Consider the following 13550-nt stretch of genomic DNA (forward strand, 5'->3'; position numbering starts at 1 on the left):
GTGCAAAAAAAAAAAAAAAAAAAAAAAAAAAATAGGTAAGAGCAGATAGATATATCCGCAGTTTTTATTGAGGTAAGAATTTTTGCTTTTTTTATTCAGAATACAGGGCCGAGACGCAGCGTGCTGTCGTCATAAAATTTACCATGTTACTGAATTTTTTTATTAGTTTGGTGTTTAGGAATTTTACTGTTTCGAACTTAACATTAAATGAGAAAAGAATTTTGTGGGAACATTAAATGTGAATGCATATTTCTGCACAGAGATTATAAATGGGAGCCAATTTTGTTCAGACGTTACAATTCATTTAATTATTATTTCCGTGGGATGTTACACTTGGTTCATTTAATTAATATTTCTGTGGGGAGGTTATACTTGGTTCATATTTTAAATATAATATTTCGTGTGGGGAGTTTACATAGGTACAAGTAATATTAGAGTATATTGCCTCGCCTTTCCAGACGATCTGTTGATTTTAACTAGGGATATTACCACAGCTTGAAAACAAATTGAAATTCTTAAATAAGTTGCGGAAAAAGTAGGACTACAAATATCATTCGAAAAAACAGAATATACGACATGCAAGTAATAAGTACCAAAGTTTTTGAACACGAAATATGGAAAACTAAAAAGGGTTTCTTAGTTTAAATAGTTGCGAGAAATAATACAAGAAAACGGTCTGGAAAAAGCTGCAAATGAAATTAGCTGTAAAAAAAAAAAATGGCAACTGCATTCAGATTAACACAAAATATTTATTAGAAATAACCACTTTCTAAATTCAGTAAACTTAGGCATTACAGCACTGTGTTCATATCTGAATGTCTTTATGTAGCGGAAACTTTAATTTTAAATAGAGAGAGGGATATTGAAGAGATTCAAAAGAAAGAAGGAAAGATTATTAAGAAAATATTAGGGCCAAAAATTACTTATGGAGAAAGTTATGGGCTGATAAGTAAAAAGGAAATAGAATACACAGACATACATAGTGAAATGAGAAAAAGAAGATTTGAACTTTATGGCCACATTAAAAGAATGGCGCCGACTAGGTTGACAAAACAAATAGTGGAATTCTACGAAAGCAGAAGTAAGGCCAAACCTGAGTCAATTAAATGGAGCTCTGCCATTAAGGATGATCTTAAAGTAGCACGTGTAACCCAGACAGACGTTATAGATAGAGAAACATTCAGACTAAAGATATTTGATTGGAAAGTTGGTCAGAGGTAAATTAGAAAACGGACTGGAACACCGTAGTCTGATGAAACAAAGAGACTTCATTCTGAAAGGATGAAACAAATTTGGGCACAAAGGAAATCCAACCATCAAAAGTGACATTGATTTATCGTACCTCGCACGGTCCTTTTGGATGATGATAGTGGCAGAGATAAAAAGAAATTATAGGTGTACAAAATAAATATTTTATGATACAGTAGCACCGAGCGAGGTGGCGCAGTGGTTAGCACACTGGACTCGCATTCGGGAGGACGACGGTTCAATCCCGTCTCCGGCCATCGTGATTTAGGTTTTCCGTGATTTCCCTAAATCGCTTCAGGCAAATGCCGGGACGGTTCCTTTGAAAGGGCACGGCTGATTTCCTTCCCCATCCTTCCCTCACCCGAGCTAGCGCTCCGTCTCTAATGACCTCGTTGTCGACGGGACGTTAAACACTAATCTCCTCCTCCTCCTTATGATACAGCAAGTTCTGAGGAACGGAAAAAGGGGGACTGCACCAGTTAAGAACAGTGGGAAACGAGGGATCTGCTTGGAATGAAATATGTACAGGGATAGCGAGAGCGTACAGGGACGAACGTAGTTATTACTGTTGGCTCAGTAAAATGTCGTTAACTGTCTTTTGAAACTGAAGATTTTCTTCAGTTCTTTAATATAACGAGGGAGATTATTCCAGATACGGGTTCCTACTACTGAAAAGGACTTCGAAAAAGTGACTGAGCGATAGAGTGAAACAGAAAGAATTTTGCCCTGATTGATAACGGGTGTTTCTGCCACGTTGTTCAGACAAGAGCGTTAAGCTCGAGATGAGGTACATGAAGAGGTAGTGTACGTTGATAAGACAGTGGAGAAGACAGAGGGCTTGGAAACTTCAGCGCTTGTCTACACACCGCTAGGATAACTGTGCATAAGACGCAGGCGTTAATAACCAGTTCAAGGTGCCGTGATCTTTCATGAGGAAAACCTTGCACAGTAACATTGCTGTAACCAATAGTTGGAAATATAGGTGCTTGTATAAATTTCTTTTCAAGGTCAAGAGGGAGGAACTTTTTATATTTTTGTACGGCATTGAGGAGAAGGGGATCCAGTATTAGAATCAGAATATTAAAGAGCTTTGGAAGACTTAACATCGTATAAGGTAGAAGGGATAGACAACATTCCACCAGAATTTCTAAAATCATTGTGGGAAGTGGTAACAAAACGACTGTTCACATTGGTGTGTAGAATGGATACGTCTGGCGATATACCATGTAACTTCCGGAAAAACGTCAGCAACACAATTCCCAAGATTGCAAGAGGCGACAAGTGCGAGAGTTATCACACAATCAGTTTAACAGCTCATGCACCCAAGTAGCGGACAAGCGTGATATACAGAAGAAAGGAAAAGAAAATTGAGCCTGTATTAGACGACGATCAGTTTGGCTTTAGGAAAGGTAAAGGGACCAGAGAGCCAATTCTGACGATGCGGTTGATAATGCAAGCAAGATTGAAAAAAAATCTAGACACCTACATAGGATTTGTCGATCTGCAAAAAGTGTACGACAATGTTAAATGGTACAAGATGTTCGAAATTCTTGAAAATAGGGGTGAACTATAGGGACAGAGAACTAATATACACTATGTACAAGGACCAAGAAGTAACAATAAGACCGGAAGGCCATTAACGAAGTGCTCGGATTAAAAGGGTATAAGGCGGGGATGTAATCTTTCGCCCCTACTGATGCATACATGGAAGAGACGTTGACGGAAATAAAAGAAGTGTTCAAGAGTAGGATTACAATTTGGGGTGAAAGGATATCAATGATAAGATTCACTGATGACATTGCTATCCTCAGTGAAAGTGAAGAATAATTACAGTAAATGTTGAATGGAGTGAACAATCTAGAATATAGATTGACAGTATATCAAAGAAAGAGAAAAATGGTTCAAATGGCTCTGAGCACTATGGGACTTAATATCTGAGGTCATCAGCCCCCTAGAACTTAGAACTACTTAAACCTAACTAACCTAAGGACATCACACAGATCCATGCCCGAGGCACGATTCGAAACTGCGACCGCAGCAGTCGCGCGGTTTCAGCGTGTAGCGCCTAGAACCGCTCGGCCACTCTGGCCGGCAAGAAAGAGAAAAGTAACGAGAAGCTGCAGAGATGAGAACAGCGAGAAACTTAACGTCAGTACTGATCATCACAAAGTAGATGAAATTGAGGAATTGTGCTGCCTAGGCAACAAAATAACCCGTGACGTATGGAGCAGGGAGGACATAAAAAGCAGACTAGTACTACCAAGAAGGGCATTCCTAGCCAAGAGAAGGGTACAGCTATCAAACATTGTACTTCATTTGATGCAAAACATTTCTGAGAATGCACATTTGGAGTACAGCATTGTACATTAGTGAAATTTGGACTGTGGGAAATCTGAAACAGAAGAGAATCGAAGCTTCTGAAATGTGCTGCTACAGGAGAATGTTGAAAATTAGATGGACTGATAAGGTGTGGAATGAAGAGGCTTTCTGCAGAATCGGTAAGGAAAGGAATAATCGAAAAAAAACTCTCAAGGAGAAGGGACAGGATTATAGAACATCTGTTAAGACTTCATGGGATAACTTTCATGGGGCGAGAAGGAGCTGTAGAGGCTATAAACTGTAAAGGAGGGCAGAGAGTAGGTTATATCCATCAAGTAATTGAGTGCATAGGTTGCAAGTGCTACTCTGAGATGAAAAGGTTGGCACGGGAAAGGTATTCGTGATGGGCCGCATCAGACTAGTTGGAAGACTAATGACAAACAAGAAGGGCGTGGATAGATGTTGATGTGTCCTTCAACATCGCAGTTGCGAGCTCATTCTAATTTGTATTTTCATCTATTAGTCCTAGACTTTTTGCTGAGAGAGAGAGAGGTTGATGTTTGTCTCATTTAGGATTCAGGATCGTAGGGATTCCCGATATTTCGGTTTAACGAGCCTAGAATTACCGACCATAACCTCTTCAGTTTTGGATGGGCTGAGCTTTAACCCTATATTCTGTGCCCATTTCGACAGTGTACACAGGTCAGTAATGAAATTCTCAATAGGTCTCTTCAGGTTTATTGGTTTTCTACTTAGATACAACTAGCGATCATCAGTATGCATGTGGTATTTGCAGTTGAACAAAACTGATGACACATGATTGACATACAATGAAAAGAGCATAATACTCGATACTGAACCATGGGAGACGCCTGAGGCTACCTGTCACCATTGTAACTTTGTGGTGCCGGACATGACAGACATCTGACAAGACGTCAGGTACAAGCGAAACCATTTCACTGCACTCGGCGAGAAATTTAGGCTGCTAACTCTGGCAAGTAAAATCCCGAAGTCGACAAAGGCTTTGCTGAAGTCTAAGAAGTACCTGATAGACCCCTCCTGTCAGTATATGGCGAGGTTTAGATTGTCTGTTAGCTTTAGTAAGGTAGATATTGTGTTGCGATGTTTACGGAAACCAGAATTTGGCCCTAAAGGTTTGGTGCGTCCTGTACCCGACGCAGCTGAGGCAAAGACGCGAGAATGGTAGTCCCTTTGTGTTTGTGTGTGTGTGTGTGTGTGTGTTTGTGTGTGTGTGTATGTGTGTGTGTGTGTCCGCAGGCGGGGCAGGTCGGGGTACGGCGTGGGACCGCTTCTCCGCGCCGGGACAGGATCCCGGGCCGCGCAGATAGCATCTGCGGCGGCCTCAAGGCTCAGAGCTCAGAGCCCATGGCGCAGACCACGCATTACGCCGATACCATCGCGGCTGCTCGCTGCCTTATTTACATCTCTCGGCGGCAGGTGGACTGCCGCGGGTAACTGTAAACACACGGCGAGGCAGCGGGGTTGCAAGGCGCCAACACGACAGTGCGGTACCAATTTCTTGCTACGAATGAATGTAACTGCCACTCCATTAAAGCAATAATTATGTATAATCCCTCAACGGGCTGCAAGGAAATGCAACTTTGTCTCCTAATACAGGCCCCGGCAAAATTACCTCCCGTATTTCAAAATTGGTTCAAAACAGACAAACAAACAAAGAAAATACTTTTATGTGTCAACAATAAATACTATGCCATTTTACATTATTTGGTTTTAAAAATTATATCCAGTAAATGGCGTCCTTCATTGTTGACAGACTGAATAAGCCTTTCCCGGAAGTTGTCGATGGCCCTTCGTGCGATTTCCGGTGGAATGGCAGCCACTTCCTGGCTAACAGACTGCTTGCATGCTTGTGGAGCTGTGGGACGATGTTTATATATTTGAACCTTGAAGTGTCACCAGAGAAAAAAGTCACAAGGTGATAAACCGGGTGACCTTTGGGGTGAGGCGATGTCTCCCGAGAAAGAGCGAAGACATGAAGGAAAGAAATCGCTCAAATGACCTGGAGAACACCGAGAAGTGTGAGCTGCAGTTTCGTCTTGTTGGAAACAAACTTCTCCATGTTGATGGTTCCCAACAAACTGGTTTAACTTTTGTCGGATTATTGTCTTTATCACGTGACAGTAGCGCTTTGGACCGACCATCTTCTTTTAAAAAATACGTACCCCACACACCAAATTCAGCAACGGCGCACAAATTATTTCACAGTGGCTGCAAAGTGGTTGTTGTTGAAATGGCTGAGGGGTTTCTCCTACCTAGTAGCGGAAATTTTGTTTATTTACAATACCTGATAAGTGGAAGTGGGTCTCGTCAGAAGAAATATGCACAGCTCGTGGTCTAGTGGCTAGCGTTGCTGCCTCTGGGTCACGGGGTCCCGGGTTCGCTTCCCGGGCGAGTCGCGTATTTTCTCCACCCGCGGACTGCGTGTTTGTGTTGTCATCATCATTTTCATCATTCCGGAAAGTGGCGGGATGGGACAGTGCAAAGACTGTTATCGCGCAGTTGAGCGCAACATCAACAAAATAATATCATCATCATCGGAAAAACAACAACAACAAGAAGAAATCAAAACAGGTCACAGGGAATGTTCTGAATTAATTTTAATTTCAATAACCAACAGCCTCAGTTGCACCGTTTACCTAGAATTTACCTAGGTTTCAGTCGGGATAACCCAACCTTCTTCAGTATAACAGTAACTACCGTTTGTCCATAGTGGACATCGTCAAACTAAAACTACAAATCCATAAATTATCGCCAGACTGTAAAAACTTACCTGAAACTGCCTCGGCCCCACTTCGCGACCGCGATGTGGCAGCCAAGAGTGCTGTACTGGAACTCCGCCAAATGTTGAAAACATTTAATGTTCTGAATGGTTTCCTCACACACAGGTTTGTGATTTTCAGAAATTCTCTTACTTAATTCTCGGGTAACCACCATTTTCCATGCGTGCATTTGAAGACCTCTGTGCAAAATTCTTTCACTGCTATCAGACAATCCCAGAGCAGCTGTATGTTTAAGTGCTGGACGCTTTGGAGATTACTGGATGGACGTTCTCACACGCACCATGTTTTCCAGCGTTGTTACAGTCCGAGGTCGGCCAGTAGATTTTCTTTTCAGTACAGAACTTGATGCTCTAAAGTCTGGTATAGAAACTGGAGAAATTATCTATCAGCAGTTTTCTATTAGCAACAAGATCATCTCGGCCAAGTTTGAACTGAATGTAAAATACTCGCTGAGTAGTAATCACAGAACCACTTTCACGAATATACTCCTCCCCGAAAAACGCACGATGCTCACATAGCTAAGCCATTGCGCCTAATGAAAATTACACGTTCGTCGCTAGCGATTGGTAACCCCTCCACATCAGTATTCCCACCACAACTCACACAGTGGTTCCTCCAAATTTTGGAGGTCTTTTTACCGGACTCTGTATGTATACAGCCAAAGTATTACGTAGATTCACGACAAACACGGAAAAAAATTACAGAAATAACGATGAGCAAAAATATTACAGCTAAAGTGTGGGGGGGGGGGGGGGGCATCATCTGTGTGAAGATTAATTTGGTTTAGTTAAAAAAGAGTAGAAAAGGCGAGAGAACTTTCCCTGAAATACGACAGTTGCGAGCACCAAAAACATAAATTTTGAGACCAGGAAAGGCCGTGAACACTGCTTTGTATGTGTGCGGAACGTGGACGACGGGGAGGATAAAATGAAACGATTCGAAGGTTGTGAAATGTGGCTTGTGGGAAATTGTTCAAAATCAGATCAATTGAGCGAGTAAGGAAAAAAGATGTCTTCATATATAGCCAATAAGCCACATAAAGAAAATTAGGGATTAAATGATAAAATTTGCCCAAAATTTCAGCCACGTCAAGTGCTTTAATGTCCACGAGCTTACGGGTAAGTGCTCCTCAACCATTGTCAAGTGGTGACTGTCGTTAGGTTGCTCCTCCCGTCTTTATACTGCCGTGCTACCGCCTGTGACGTTACGGTGCCCACTCCTTGCACCATATAAGGTAATGAATCTTGGGAGTAGGAGCATGAGACAGCGGTTGGTCATTGACATGTAATAATACTGTACCAACAACTCTTATTCTGATATTGTTTTATTAGACAACCAGTTTCGACGTTGCAATGACGTCATCATCAGGCCTGTCACATGAATATCAAGTAGTACTCGTGCATGTATAAGACAAGGCACACAAGACACCAATATCCGTATCTGGTTCCGTAGATATCCGAACTTCATGAGCGTGTGTGCTCTTAACATAAATGACAGGAACTGTGTGAAGAGCACATTGCTACTGTCGCAGGTTCGAATCCTGCCTCGGGCATGGATGTGTGTGATGTCCTTAGGTTAGTTAGGTTTAAGTAGTTCTAAGTTCTAGGGGACTGATGATCTCAGAAGTTAAGTCCCATAGTGCTCAAAGCCATATGAACCATTTGAACCAAGAGCACATATGGTTATGAAGTTCAGATTCTTCGGAGCCAGATACGAATGTTAGTGCCTTGTCTTATATATGTATGAGTGGTGCTTGGCGTCGCTCATGCGACAGACCGGAAGACGACGTGATTGGGAAACTGAGTGCCTAATAAAACAATATCAAATAGCGGTCGTTGGTAAAGTAAATAAGGTAATGTTTCGGTTACAGGATCGCAGCGTCCTCTTCAGTCTTCCGATGGTCGGGTCCCAAGCTGGTCATAGTTGCAGACGGACGTCTTTATTGAAAGTATTGTCAGAAATGTTTATCTCGATCGCTTCTCTTACATCGCTATCCCAGAAATCATTTGTCAGTTTAATCATAGATCTTTCGTTGAATGCAATTTCGTGCCTTCTTTCAAGCTACGTGTTGCTGACGCTGGTTTCTCAGAATACCATAGGCAGAAACATCCCTCGTGCTCTATATGGCCTCTTTCTTCAGTGTGCAGTGTAGTGGTCGCCAACAGTCGCGCTGAAAACCGCTGCTGTTGTTTTCTGATGCAGACCGAGAACCTGTGCAATTTAACAGTATTCGGGATTATTCCATTTACATCTCAGAATACAAGTCGTTGCCGTGTCTTCTGCGACAGCTAGTGTTTACGTAATCCGGTAAGGAATCCAACAGCGGACTCACTGCTTCCGAGGACGCTGCATCAGCTCGGAGCGGGAGTCAAGGACACCCTGGTGCAGTGGTTTGCCGCGCGCTGGCGAGGTTAAGTATGTCCCGTCGGTGGCCCTGCTTAGAGATGGTGGTGACCACGACTTGTGAGTTTGATTCAAACGCCATTTCGGGGAGTGCTCAATCCCTCCCAGATCACTGCCCATGTTCTGCCTGAGGTGGACCGCGATATCGGATGCTGTGATGTGGTCCTGAAGGCTGAACTTGGCCCGCCAGTACGGTAGTCCGTCAGACCCGTGCGACACTGAAATTTCAGGGCAGCTTCTGCCCTGGAGTGGAGCCGTGTTGGTGGACCCCTGGACTTGGTTAGAGGCCGGACTTCGTTATCCTATTCTACGGTTCGCTGACCTCGTGAGGCAACAAGAGTAAAACTGACAGTAGAGCAATCTCACACACAAGATGTTTCAATACCATAACCAGAGAATCGATATGAACGACATGAACGCCATCGATCCTACTGCTTGAGTGCTCTAAGCTACTTAGGCTGGACTATTTATGTCGTCGAGGAGAGGCTTCGTTCTGAGACGTCATCCGTAATGACCGACTCGGTTCTGCTCTTCTCGAGTTGTCAGCGGTCTACAGTTCCGCTAGATTTGCTTAACGAATTTGTTACAGTGTCTTCACTGCTTAGACAGAAAAATGGCTCTGAGCACCACGGGACTTAACATCTATGGTCATCAGTCCCCTAGAACTTAGAACTACTTAAACCTAACTAACCTAAGGACATCACACAACACCCAGTCATCACGAGGCAGAGAAAATCCCTGACCCCACCGGGCTTAGACAGACTCCTGCTAGGTAATGTTGGGTCCTAACTGGTGTCTCTTACATAATGTTATGAGGCTAACGAAGGCAGGTCGGTCTGTGCACTTTTAACCATTTCCTGCTGAGCTCACACGAAGTCGCACACAAGAGTGTCGATGTTGCTGTCTTCCTGACCGAGTTACGCTGTTGAAATGTTTACGCTTCCCGGCTGACGGCTGCCAATACTTCCGCATGATTGAGCAACGCCGGCTGTTTGTACTCAAAAAATTTTACCCTCCCATTTCCTTACTAATCTGCCTCATAACGTCACAGTCTGTCCACAATGAAACTGTTCCCACCGACACTGTATTTTGCACATCACTGGGTTTCTGAGGCCTATAGCATCTTTCACAGGTCTTCTTAGGAGCCGGCTAATCTTTCCGTTTACAGCGCCACAAAACAACAAAAACTTAGCTCCTAAGTGTCCTCATCGGGAGAATTCTGCTTGCATGTCTTCGGTGAAATGGATTGTGAAATTATTCGTTTGTTGTAAGCGTTTCAGTTGAATGCTTTCCGTAAGCGGCTCAGTTTTCAGGCTTCCAGCAAGAATTCGACGTCTCAATGACGTGTAAAAGATAATGTAAGCCTCAGAAGGCCAGGGCTACAGAAGTGAATAAAGAGCGAGAGATATTCACGATTATTGTTACAGAACACTCAGAACTTCACAAGGTGTTTGCGATATCAACATACAAATTATGTGTCATCGGGGAAGCCTAGTCAGAGAGATCCACCGCATGAGCGTCTAGGGAAGTGATTCCAGTGGTGGTTTCCCGTTACCTTCCACTGTATCAACATACAAGGAAGTTATAAAAGGACAGAAAAGTCAAATGACAGACTTCAGAGATGCTGTCCCTTCGACATTTTATACATTATGGCTACGCATCCTCCTCACACTTACCAGCCTCGACGGTGACGATCGGCTGAATGGGAACACGTGGGTGGTCGCCCTCCACGCTGCGTACTCAAAAGGAAGGAAGAAAGATTAGGGTTTAACGCCCCGTCGACATCGAAGTTATTAGAGACGCATCAGAAGGTCGGAATGTTTAAAGGGTGAGAATGGAATCGGCCTTCCCCCTTTCAAACAGACCATCCCGGTGTTTGTCTGGAGCGGTTTAGGAAAATCACGGAAAACCTAAATCAGAGTCCCGAATGTGAGTCTAGCCCGTAACCGCTGTGCATAACCAGGGAGGAATCTGTGTAAGTAAGAAGCGATCTTTTGTTTCGATACGTATTATGTCGGTACTGACGTCAAGTACTAGACAGAACCTCAGTATCGTAAGGAATATCAGAGTCTCGGTATCGGAATTATCGAATGGTTTTGGGAAAATAATGACCTTACACTAGTACACTCCTGGAAATGGAAAAAAGAACACATTGACACCGGTGTGTCAGACCCACCATACTTGCTCCGGACACTGCGAGAGGGCTGTACAAGCAATGATCACACGCACGGCACAGCGGACACACCAGGAACCGCGGTGTTGGCCGTCGAATGGCGCTAGCTGCGCAGCATTTGTGCACCGCCGCTGTCAGTGTCAGCCAGTTTGCCGTGGCATACGGAGCTCCATCGCAGTCTTTAACACTGGTAGCATGCCGCGACAGCGTGGACGTGAACCGTATGTGCAGTTGACGGACTTTGAGCGAGGGCGTATAGTGGGCATGCGGGAGGCCGGGTGGACGTACCGCCGAATTGCTCAACACGTGGGGCGTGAGGTCTCCACAGTACATCGATGTTGTCGCCAGTGGTCGGCGGAAGGTGCACGTGCCCGTCGACCTGGGACCGGACCGCAGCGACGCACGGATGCACGCCAAGACCGTAGGATCCTACGCAGTGCCGTAGGGGACCGCACCGCCACTTCCCAGCAAATTAGGGACACTGTTGCTCCTGGGGTATCGGCGAGGACCATTCGCAACCGTCTCCATGAAGCTGGGCTACGGTCCCGCACACCGTTAGGCCGTCTTCCGCTCACGCCCCAACATCGTGCAGCCCGCCTCCAGTGGTGTCGCGACAGGCGTGGAGGGACGAATGGAGACGTGTCGTCTTCAGCGATGAGAGTCGCTTTGGCCTTGGTGCCAATGATGGTCGTATGCGTGTTTGGCGCCGTGCAGGTGAGCGCCACAATCAGGACTGCATACGACCGAGGCACACAGGGCCAACACCCGGCATCATGGTGTGGGGAGCGATCTCCTACACTGGCCGTACACCACTGGTGATCGTCGAGGGGACACTGAATAGTGCACGGTACATCCAAACCGTCATCGAACCCATCGTTCTACCATTCCTAGACCGGCAAGGGAACTTGCTGTTCCAACAGGACAATGCACGTCCGCATGTATCCCGTGCCACCCAACGTGCTCTAGAAGGTGTAAGTCAACTACCCTGGCCAGCAAGATCTCCGGATCTGTCCCCCATTGAGCATGTTTGGGACTGGATGAAGCGTCGTCTCACGCGGTCTGCACGTCCAGCACGAACGCTGGTCCAACTGAGGCGCCAGGTGGAAATGGCATGGCAAGCCGTTCCACAGGACTACATCCAGCATCTCTACGATCGTCTCCATGGGAGGATAGCAGCCTGCATTGCTGCGAAAGGTGGATATACACTGTACTAGTGCCGACATTGTGCATGCTCTGTTGCCTGTGTCTATGTGCCTGTGGTTCTGTCAGTGTGATCATGTGATGTATCTGACCCCAGGAATGTGTCAATAAAGTTTCCCCTTTCTGGGACAATGAATTCACGGTGTTCTTATTTCAATTTCCAGGAGTGTAGTTTAATGTGTATCCGTGTAGTATGCAGGCAACACAAGATTTCAGTAAAAACAGCATACCGTTTGCATATCAGATTTTAACAACATACGCCAATGATATTAAGCATAGACTACACTCACTACCTGGACATAGTGTTTATATAAAAGGCACTCAAAAAGCTTCCGTTTGAAGGGCGCTGCAGTCCATAATCGGTGAGCCAATCAGGCAAAATCGCCGTGAGTATCGGGGCAACCATCCCACCGACCGCACCAGGTTGAAGACACCAGTTTGGTAAAATGCTGTGTACTGCTGCGTGGAAAAGTCAGTAACTGCCTGCTGCACATCCTCGTCCGCCAGAAATCGTCCACCATTCAAGGCCTTTTTTTAAGGAACCGAAGGCGTGATAATCGCATGGGAAGAGATCAGGATTACAGGGCGGGTGCTCGAGTGCCCACCACATGAATTGGCTAAGTTCTGCCTTACGACATTTGCGCTATGGAGACGTGCGTTATTAGTGCGGAACTTGGCGCACCGCTGCACAATGTTGGTTTTCGACAGAGGTGCTGCCCTTTACATCTTCTTCATTCTCCGATGGATCACTGCCGGTGCTTGTCCTCAGGCGGCCAAGAAAAGAATAATGCTGTGTTGGTTCTGTTTAGGCGCCTTTGGTAATAACATCACAACACTTCACGTTGCCGCATTTACAGCACACACGTCGGAAAGAAACGAATGCCTTGCTGATCCCTTACCTACATGATACGTGAATTAGAATGGCAATCGTTAAAACAAAGGCGTTTTTCGTTGCGACTGGATCTTCTCATGAAATTTCAATCACAAGTTTTCTCCTCCGATTGCAAAAACATTCTGTTGGCACCGACCTACATAGGGAGAAATGATCATCACGATAAAATAAGAGAAATCAGGGCTCGCACGGAAAAACGTAAGCGCTCGTTTTTCTCGCGTGCCGTTCGTGAGTGGAACGGTAGAGAGACAGATTGAAGGTGGTTCATTCAACCCTCTTCCAGGCACTTTATTGTGAATAGCAGAGTAATCACGTAGATGTAGTTGTAGATATACCCGCATCAGACACACGCTACGTCTATATACGCTGCAGCAATGCCGTGAAACGGAAACTTTTTGATCACCGTACAATACTCATTTTATTCTGTATTTGATTCATGTAAACAACAAAATTATCATGTTTCCTTCGTATTTTAGATGGATGATTTCGTATT

Source organism: Schistocerca cancellata, chromosome 6, assembly GCF_023864275.1.
Source record: "Schistocerca cancellata isolate TAMUIC-IGC-003103 chromosome 6, iqSchCanc2.1, whole genome shotgun sequence".
Classification (NCBI taxonomy): domain Eukaryota; kingdom Metazoa; phylum Arthropoda; class Insecta; order Orthoptera; family Acrididae; genus Schistocerca; species Schistocerca cancellata.